Source organism: Marmota flaviventris, chromosome 9 (genome assembly GCF_047511675.1).
Source record: "Marmota flaviventris isolate mMarFla1 chromosome 9, mMarFla1.hap1, whole genome shotgun sequence".
In the NCBI taxonomy this organism is placed as follows: domain Eukaryota; kingdom Metazoa; phylum Chordata; class Mammalia; order Rodentia; family Sciuridae; genus Marmota; species Marmota flaviventris.
Genome location: NC_092506.1, coordinates 98703912 through 98714312, shown reverse-complemented (window position 1 = coordinate 98714312; position 10401 = coordinate 98703912). Strand labels below are relative to the sequence as shown.

General features: G+C 46.8%; 1 long non-coding RNA gene across 1 annotated transcript; it reads right to left on the bottom strand.

Annotated features, from left to right (window-relative positions):
- Nucleotides 1-2690: 2690 nt before the first annotated feature.
- Nucleotides 2691-7372, bottom strand: LOC114089044 (uncharacterized). The gene is made up of 4 exons (XR_003582106.2): nucleotides 7260-7372; nucleotides 4934-5048; nucleotides 4424-4532; nucleotides 2691-2821 (listed from the first exon to the last, which is right to left on the bottom strand). It is a non-coding gene; the product is annotated as an uncharacterized lncRNA (long non-coding RNA).
- Nucleotides 7373-10401: the final 3029 nt, after the last annotated feature.

Here is a 10401-nt window from a genome sequence, read left to right as displayed (position 1 = left end):
TTTAAACTTCTCAATTATGCTATTTTCTTTTTACATTTGGAATCAATGCAATTTGTCAAGTGGCAAGCCCTTTATAGACCTTTGTTGGATCAAGGTACTGTGTCCAGGATGTCTACAAGAGCTAACAAGAGGTTTATTGACAATAGCTAAGCTATGGAACCAACCTAGGTGTCCTTCAACAGATGAATGGATAAATAAATGTGGTATGAATACACACTGTGGAATATTATTCAGTGATAAAAAAGAATTACTTTATGACTTTTGCCAGTAAATGGATAGATCTGGAGACTATCGTGCTAAGTGAAATAAGCCAATCAATCCCAAAAAAACCAAGGCCAAAAAAGCAAAATGTTCTCTCTGATATTCGGATGCTAATACACGATAAGGGTGGGGAGAGTAGTTCATTGGATTAGACAAAGGGGAATGAAGGGAAGAGAAGGGGGATGGGAATAGGAAAGAGAGTAGAATGAATTGGACAGAACTTTCCTATATTCATATATGCATACACAACCAGTGAAACTCCACATCATGTACAACCTCAAAAATGGGAAGTTATACTCCATGTATGTATGATATGTCAAAATACACTCACTGTCACATATATCTAAAAAGAACAAATTTAAAAAAAAAAGGCTTTATTCTCTGATTTCAAGGTGGAGCTTTGGCCAGACAGATTTGAGTTCAAATCATATCTCTAACTCTTAGTAGCTACAAGTCCTGAGCAAATTGTTTAAATTCTCTGTCTCATCTATAAAATGGAATTAGAAATAAAAATGGGTGATATTTTTCAGTGCTACCATATGTTTTAATATAATGAACATAAAAGTGTCTAGCCCAATGTCTGGAATGCAGTAAGAGCTCACTAATTGTAGCTACTTTTAAAGTTTGTTTCCTCCACCTGCCCCCACCTCATGGAAATGGCTCCCTGGGCAGCCTTCTGACTAGATCTTTGTAAGAAGGGAGACTCGGCCCAAGAACTCATCAGAATCCTCGTCTCTTTGGAGCAGCTGTGAAAGGGGGTTTTTGCGTGTGTGTGTGTGTTTTGTGGGTTTTTTTGGTTGATGGGGGTTACCAGGGATTGAACCCAGGGGCACTCGGCCACTGAGCCACATCCTCAGTGCTATTTTGTATCTTATTTAGAGACAGGGTCTCAATGAGTTACTTAGTGCCTTGCCATTGCTGAGGCTGGCTTTGAACTCGCTATCCTCCTGCCTCAGCCTCCAGAGCCGCTGGGATTTAAGGCGTGCACCATTGCGCCCAGATGAAAAGGTTTTGATGGAGGTCAAAGCACAGCCAGGTGGGGACCAGGCTGCTGGATAACATGTAGGTTAAACCCCAAATCCTCAGACCCCTCTGTCCACCTGCTGTCTTTCATTCTTTTCCTTCTGTGAAGGGCCAAGATGAGAAACCATATTCACAAGGGTCTCAAGTTAGTTGGGGATTTAGCACTGATGCACAAGAACCTGAGTCTGATCCTCAGCACCAAAAAAAAAAAAAGAAAAGAAAAAAGAGAGAAAACAAAGCCAAAAAGCTGGATGCAGTCAGGCATCATGGCACATATCCTATAAGCCCAGCAACTGAGAAGGCTGAGACAGGAGAATCACAAGTTCAAGGCCAGCCTCAGCAATTTAGCAAGGTCCTAAGCCACTTAGTGAGATTTTGTCTCAAAAGAAAAAGAGAGATGTAGCTCAGTGTTTAAGTATCCCTGGAATCAATCCCCAGTATTCCCCTCCCAACACAAATAAAAGATTGGTGCAGTAGCACAAACCTGTAATTCCAGTGACTTTGGGGAGTGAGGCAGGAGGATCTCAAATGTGAGGACAGCCTCAGAAATTGAGAGAGACTGTCAGAAACTTAGAGAGACATTGTCTCAAAAAAAAAAGGTGGGGGGGGGACAGGGATATATCACAGCAGTAAAGAAACCCTGGGTTCCATCCCTAGTACCAAAAAATATGGGGGCGCACTGGGGTTGTATCTCAGTGGTTAAGTGTCTCTGAGTTCAATCCCCCAATACCTGACACACATACATAAAATAACCCAAGGGCCCCAAGTTCCATGCCAAGTTCACTACCCTCCAATCATCCTATAGTGGAATATGGGCCCAGAATGTTTGCCCAACTGCAGCTGCTTGGATTGGGAGGGAACCATAAAATAGGAGTGAAGAGAGAAACCAAGCTGTTGAGAGGATCCAGCCCATTGGAGCAGAAGAGGACCTTGATGGCCTCTGCTGAGAACAGTGAGGACAATTCACAACACACCCTAGCAGGAGGACAAAAGGATCGCTGTCCCTGTGGCAGGATCAAACACTGGCCTGTCTCCCTGGACAAGGGCTGAAGGCAAGCCTGGACAAAAAACCCAGCCAGGATGGCAGGAGTGGCATCTCACTTCTTTTTAAAAATTTTAGAATCACTGGAGACACCTCTCAGAAATGCAAATTCCTGAACCCCACCCTAAGCCTACCCAGTCACTGTCCCTGGGGGTAGGTGGGTGGTTGAAGTTCAAGAATCTTCATATTTTTTTATAAATTTCCCCCAAACATTTTCAGGTTAAGAATGGGAGACTTGGGGATTGATCAGAGAAGGATCTAGAAAAAATTCTCTGTGGGTTGATTTTTAAGTATTTTGCAAGTAAGATTCCAGACATGATTGACGGAGACTTTTTGGTTTGACAAACATTTATTGAGCATTTACTATGTGCCATGAACTTATTCTACCATGAAGCAGCCTTGTGGCTTGGAAGGAAAGATGACCTCCACAGAGAGTAACCATGAAGCGCAATAGGAGCAGTGCAAAGAGCCAAGCAGGTGTCTGGGAGCTGGAGCCTAAAAGGAGAAACAGGATTGAGCAGGGTGGCCTTTCCATTTTTCATTTCTGAGGTCAGATATTTTCAGTGGCAGATTAGCCTTCCTTTCATTTTTCCTTAAATTGAAATGAGGGAAAGCCTCCTTGCTCTCTGCTCTTGATATTCTTCTTGAAGATGATAAAAGAAGTTTGAACCTCTAGTCTATTTCTCCTTTCTCATCTGAAATGGGCTCAGTGAGGTCGTGTGTGCCAGGTCTGCGCCAAAGTAAAGGAACTTTCTGCTTTCCTCTTCTCCAATGAAAACAGCAGTGAGTCAAAGTAAACAACCTTTGGAATCCAAAAGCTGGCTCCTCCTATATTCATTGGGTTCCCGGTGTGCAGGCTGTATGTGCACATTAAGCCCAGACCCAGCCCGGTATGATGATGTGCGCCTGTAATCCTGGCAAAAAACTTGGGAGGCTGAGGCAGGAGGGGAAATTGAGACAGAAGGATTTCAACTTCAGCCTCAGCAACTTAATGAAACCCCGTCTCAAATTTTTCAAAAGGGCTAGGGATGTAGCTCAGCGGTAAAGTGCCCCTGGGTTCAATTCCCAGTATTAAACACACACACACACACACACACACACACACAAATATACCTGCACAAGAAGCCAGGCAGGGACCAGATCAGAATACCCTGGTGCAGAGAGGAGGCACTTGCTGCAGGAGGCCAAGATTGTGAGGGCTTTAATCAGGGCAAATCTCTTAAGTGAGGTTGACTTTCTGTGGCTCATAGGTCTTGATCCAGCCAGCAAGCCACCTTCGCTCCCTTGCGGTGGTGTTTCTCTGAGCCCAGGGACCGACAGTTCCTGACCTGTATCCCCTGGGACCAGACAGGGAGAAGGCTGGCGGGGTCAGCCCAGGAGAACCCAGCAGGACTCTGTTAAGGCCACCTGCAGCCCCTTCCTCCAAGCCCTGCTGACCTCTAGTGGCCAAAGGACAGAACTGTACAAGTGGATTCCTTTCAACCAGCAGGTCTCAGCTCTGGTCCAGTTAGAATCACCTGGGAATATGGAAAGCCACCACTGTCCAGACCCTGCCACAGTGTTTATTCTGAATTACGTCAGAACCTCCAGTAGCAAGACCTTGGCATCAGTATCTGTTTTTAAAGCTCCCAGGGAATTCAAGTGCCTCCAAGATTGAGAGCCCTTGGTCAAAAGTAGGCATTTGGTCACTTCAAAGGAGGTGAGGGAGAGTAGGTAGCTGTGACGTCAGCATCTTATATGGTTGTGTCCCTCTTGATTAATGTGACCCTGTGTGGAGCCCCTGAACACCAATGTGGGCTTCCTGCTCACATCCAAATGTGCTCATGTGATGCCCGTGGTGCCTGACCATGTGTGAGTCCATGTGCCTGGATCTAGGCTGCGTGGGGTGAGTGAGCTGGGGTGGACCACGCACTCTTGGCCCAGACTCAGGCCCCGTTAGTATCTCTTCCATCGTTAAGTTAGAGAAGATGGTTTATAGCCCTTTCACCCATCTTTGGATGAGCACCCACAGTTTGTGCTCTTGGCTACTGGGGAGTTCTTCCTATTCTCATTTTTCTCCTCTAGGATAAGTCTAGATTGAAAAAAAAAACAGTTTACCTCTCAGCTTTGGTAGCAGCCATCAGAGTGGAAAGTCTGGCCAGGAGCTACGTATCCAAGGCCACCTGGAACAGTGGGGTCCTCTTCAGTCTCAGCTCTCCACCAGGCCCTGGATGAAATGGATTGGAAGCAAGAAGAGCCAGCGCCAGCACAATTAAATTAATCTCCAGCAGCTGCATGAAATTAAAATCACCCAGTTCTCCTCTCTGATCTCTAATGTTCCTGAAAACCATCTCCCGATCCTCGGCTTCTCCTCCTCTTTCTTCCTCATGGGGGCAGCTTTTGGCATAGTCCCTCCTGACCACTCTACCTGTCCCAAGCAGCCCTTTCTTCCACGAGGCTTGGCTGGAGGGCCATGCCCCCAGGTCTCCCTGGCCTGGTGCGCCCCTGCTGGGCAGGGACAACATCAGGGGGTAGCATGCCCTCAGGAGTGGTCCCATCTGCCATGGTGCCTCAACCCTCATGGAGGTCTCAGGGGAAGTGGAGCCTTGGTCTCCCTATAGCCCATACCTGTCAGAGGAAAGGGGGTCCCCATGTTACAGTGAGTACTAGAATCCAAGAAGAGGGCTCAAATTCCTATGCTTCCATTAATCAATCATCTGCTCTCTCAGCCTTAGTTTCACTTCTGTAAAGTAGAAATGAGCAGGTTGTTGTGAAGATGGAAATAATTTATAGAAAATATACATATAGATAGAAAATAAAACCTGGCTCACATAGATGTCACACACAATATTCATGATTATTGTAGTTGCTAACATTTACTGAGTGCACACAACAGGATGATGTTTTCGACTTATATATATTGTCTAATTTAATAATCAGCTCTTCTCTTAGGAGGATTCTCTTATTTTCCCCACTTATAAATGAAACTCACTTATAAATGGGAAAAATGAGGTAGAAAGGTGTTGGTGGTAGACTGAAGAAAGTGAGCTCTGGGAATCAGATTGTAAGTCCTGTGTTATGGTCTAGATATTAGGTGTTCCCCAGAAGCTCATGTGTGAGACAATGCAGGAATATTCAGAAGTGCAATGTTTGGGTTATGAGAGCCTTAACCCAGTTGAATTAATCCCTTGATGGGATTAACTGGGTGGTGACTGAAGACAGGTAGAGTATGACTGAAGAGGTGGGCATTGGAGGTGTCCCTTTGGAGTATAGATTTTGTACCTGGTGAGTGGAATCTTTCAGTCTGCTCTCTGATCATCATGTGAGCTGCTTCCCTTCATCACACTCTTCAGCCATGATGTTCTGCTTCATCTCAAACCCCAGGAATGGAACTGGCTATCTCTGGACTAAGGCCTCTGAAACTGTGAACCCCAAAATAAACTTTTCCTCTTCTAAAATTGTTCTTGCCCGGTACTTTATCACAGCAGCAAAAAAACAAACAAACAAAAACAAAAAAGCTGACTAATAAAGCAGAAAAGCTGAAAGAATAAAGATGTATCACTGGACTGTACACACGCTGTATTTGCTTGTCTCTGCGCATGTTGGAAACGCACACACACCTTTGTGCACCTTTGCATACTGTACCTGCATAGCTCCAGGCCCTGCACCCTTCTTCTTCCTCAAAGAAAACACCACTTGGGAAAATCAAGGGGAAATGGATTCATCAACTGAAACTAGTGGGAGAAAACCAACAGGAAAGGAAGCAGGTACTCTTGGACAGAGTTTGGAAAGAGTCCTGAGGAGCTAGCTGGGTCGAATGGTGGGGAAGCCCGTCCCCACACCTTGAACTTTGAAGCAGGCTCATGAGAACAGGAACAGACTTTCCTATGGTACCATCCTTGCCAGTTTCTTTCTAGGGACTCTGGGCCCAGCAGAGGCCTGGGAATAGCTCTCCAGTGTTCCTGTGCTGCTCATCACCAGCTGGGGCTGGTGGTGAGGCAGAATGACACAGTGGGACCGTGATGGATGCAGCTGCTCACTCACGGTGGCCCGGAAGCAAAAAAGAGAAGAATGGGACAGGGTCCCCAAAACCCCTTCAAGGGCACGCCCTTGATGACCTAACTTCCTCCCACCCAGCCCCACCTTCTAAAGGATCTACCCCTCCCAATAGCACTGTGGGCTGAGGACAAAGCTCTTAACACATGAGTCTTCACAGGACTTTCCAGAGCCAAACCAGAGCAGGGATAAAAAGAAACATCAGAGCAAAGAAAAGAGGTGATCCAACAGCACCTTTCCTACACCAGCTCCTGCTGTGTGGCACTTGATTGTGCCAGCTATTGTCCTGGGCCCCAGAGAGACCAAACTGTCTAGTCTTCCAGTGACCTTTTTAATCCCCATTTTACAAATGAAGACCCTAAGTCAGAGAAAGTTATCCAGAAGAGTGAATTCTAACACTAAGGTTCAAAAGTAGGGAGTCTTGCTCTAGTGTTCATAATTTTAACTATTGCTTATGTTGCTTTCTGAAGAGGGTTTCCCTCAGGCTCAAGGGATCCTTTGAGAAAAAGTAAATCACAAAGCATCTTCTGGAACATGTGTTGGAATTCCACCCAGGCACACCCTCCGTTTCAGAGGCAGGCCATAGCCGGGAAATGAAGGGAGCCCCTCACAGCTCCAGAACCTGCTTAGTAAAAAACTAGGGCAGGGAGCCCCTCCTATTTGTTGAGTGGCCCCAATGCAAATGCCTGGCACGTCCTCAACCAGAGATAAGGAACAAGGAAATGCTTTGTCCTCTGGGGATGGCTTTCTCAGATTGGCCCTTTGAGGTGCACCTCTCATACCCTTCTGATGGTCATCTTTTCCTGCTCTGACCTTTCCCATGTCCGCCCTCCACAGTGGGTGCCCAGGCCCCGATAGAAAGTTCAACACAGGCAACATGGACACGGGTATCACTTACCAATTTCTGCTTAAAACACTAACTGAAGATGAAGCCCTGAGGTGGGATGAGCAAAGCAGGCAGCTGGGGCGAGGTGACTACTATAATGTAGATCTCAAAGCATCCCTCCAAGGTCCAAGTGTTAAAGGTTTTGTACCCAGGGTGGCACCACGGGAGGTACTAGAACCTTTGAGAGGTGGGGCCTAGTGGAAAGTCCTTAGGTCATTGGGAGGCATGTTTTCAAATAGGACTGTGAGACCTCTGTCTCTTCCTCTTTCTCTTCCTCTTTCTCTCTTTTGCTTACCGACTGGAGTGAGTGATTTTGTTCTGCTATATGCTCCCACTGTGTTGTGCTGCCTTGACATGAGCCCCAAAACAGTGAGGTCAATTGCTCCAAAACTGTAAGCCAAAATAACCCCTTTCTCTTTATAAATTGATTATCCCAGGCATTTTGTTACAGTGATAGAAAGCTGACTAACACAGTGGATAAGCTGCAATAGACTCCAAAAGCCACCCTCACCCCATCAACAGCTCATCCCAAGGCCTTCCTGGTTAGTTGGCCTCATGCCACAGAAGTAGAGAAGAGGAAAGGTGGAAGAGAAAACAACCCCAAAAAAGAGTGGGGAGGAAGATGAGTGAAAGTCCCAGCTGATGCAAATATTGACATAACCATTATGAGGGTAAATAAAACTCCCATTTATGTTATGCAAGCACGATATTCTCTGAATACTTCTGTCTTGAGGAAGTTTTTATTTCGCCATAGAAGAAAAATGTTTTCATATTCTCTCCCGCCGCTCAGACCCAGAACCCAGCAAGGCCTTGTGCCCCCGAGAGCCATAATATTATTTGTTAACATTTTTATGATGCCAAATGGTCTGTAGGAGAACGGGCGCCATTCTTTAGCTGGGAAACCATATGGCACGACGAGTAATAAATAAGGTATTGTGATAGTTAATGAACCTAATTGCCAGCAAAGGCTTTAATACAGAGACTCTGCTGCTGAGAATTTAGCACCGCATTAGGGATGCTGTGGAGCTCCCCTGACTTCTGAGGCTTAATTTAAGTTCTATATTGCAAACTCCAGAAAATAATTCCAAACCCTCCTGCTGGAAAAGCAACCTGCTGGTAGACTGTGATTATACCGAATTACTAAAATCGCAATCAATTTTATACACACAGTTAACCCTTGCCAGGAAGTGCTCCTGAAGAGGAGTGGGATCAAGATAGTAACCCATTCTACTTGTGGCTCAGAACTAAGGACGAGAGAGTCTGGAAGGGTGAGGTGCATAAACAGGAGCCAGATGGGGTCTTGTTAAGCCAAGAGGGCAAGTAGGGGGAGATGCCCACAGAAGATATGATCATGGTCACAGCCTGTGGACTTCTCTAATATCTGGCAGAGTCCCCTTTGTGGCGGGACAAGAAGACAGAGGGACTTGGAAAGAAGATCTATGCTCACTCACCACTCCTAAACATCAGGAATTCCTGGCAGGAAAAGAATGGAACCATTCCTGCTATTATTCCATAAGTCAAGGTTATTAACTAGAGAAGATCAAATCACGGCAGTCAAATAACCTTGCACTGTGTAAAATGTAAATGCCGAACAGCTGCCGCTGAACTTTCAGTGGTGTCTGGAAGGGTCCCTGGGTAAAAGGAGCTCACCGCAGCAAGGAGGAGAAGAGCCAGGGGAAAGTCGTTTCTACCCACCTCCTTTTGGGAGCTTGCAACAGGCCTTGCTCACCTTCCAGCCCTGGCCAAAATGGAGGCGGATGGTGGGCAATATAAAGGGGGGTCTCCTGGGAGCCGTCCAAGCAGATGTGGGGGGACAGTGTGTGTGGCTGCTGACCCCAGTGCAACTCTCATCCACCAACCCATGCCCGTGACAATGCCCCAGATATGTGATTGGGGAGCTCAGAAAGGTCCTCTGCAGAAAAGCATCCTGAAAGAGATGGGGGACATTCGGCAGCCCCTGAGCTAACCCTTCCTACATCCAGAGACAGGTGAGTGGGGCAGGGGTAATTTAGGAAGACAATGGAAGAAGCTAAGGCTGGGAAATCAGCAAAGCCAGAAATGTGCAGAAGAGAAGTGAGGAACATCACTGAGGCCAGGGATCAGGCAGAGGCAGGAACAGAAGAGAGGTCTGCCCATGACATAAAATCCATAAAGGGGTGACCATGTAGTCACATGGCTCTTCCCAAGACCTGGAACAAAGCCCATGCCCTGCTGTGGACTAGGGCATATTTGGCTTCATCTAGGGGTCGAGGGACAGGGATGGACAAGAGATCTTGGATAGATTCTGAGGGCCCAGCAACAGGGTTTATGGAGGAGATGCCTCAGGAGCTTTGGCATTGAGAAGCTCAGGTACACAGCAGAGTATGAGGCTTGGGAGTGAGATGGAGGGTGAAGAGCTGCTGTTGATGATGAACTTCTTGGAGGCAGGAACCCATCCCATCTCAGCAGCCAGTCTGTATACACTCAGGTACTTGAATAGATGGAAATCAGAGGAATACCTGCCACAGGTGACCAGGAGAGGAAGCACTGCCCGTCCAACTTGCCACTTGAGTAACAGCTCATCCAGGAAGCAGTGCTGCTCAGCTGCTGCTGTGGTCCTGAAGTGGGTGCTATTAGCTGCCTCGTCTTAAGTCCTCCCACCAGAGCCCAGTGACAAGAGAAACTGAAGCCCCAGAGGTCTTCAACCCCTGCCTAGGGGGTAGGAAGAGAGGAGGAAGGGCCATGGGATCCCCGAAGGCCCTCTCTAACCCTGGTGGAGCTTCAGAACCAATAGGGAGCTCTAGAAAACACATGCAAGCTGAGGCAGGAGAATCATGAGTTCAAGGCCAGCCTCAGCAACTTAGCAAGGCCCTAACCAACTTAGTGAGACCCTGTCTCTAAATAAAATATTTTTAAAAGCAGGGGTGCTGGGGATGTGGCACAGTGACTAAACACCCCCAGGTTCAATCCCTGGTACAAACGAACAAACAAAAATCAATAACAACAAAAATCAAACCAAAAAAACCCATGCCAGGACCCAATTCCCAGAGACTCCAACCCAATAGAACCAGGATGTTCCCCTGGCCTGTGCAGGGGTTTAAAGCCCACAGGTGTTCCAGATGCAGAGCAGGATGGAAAAAGGTTTCCCGGGGGAGCTCTACATCTTGCCCTCACT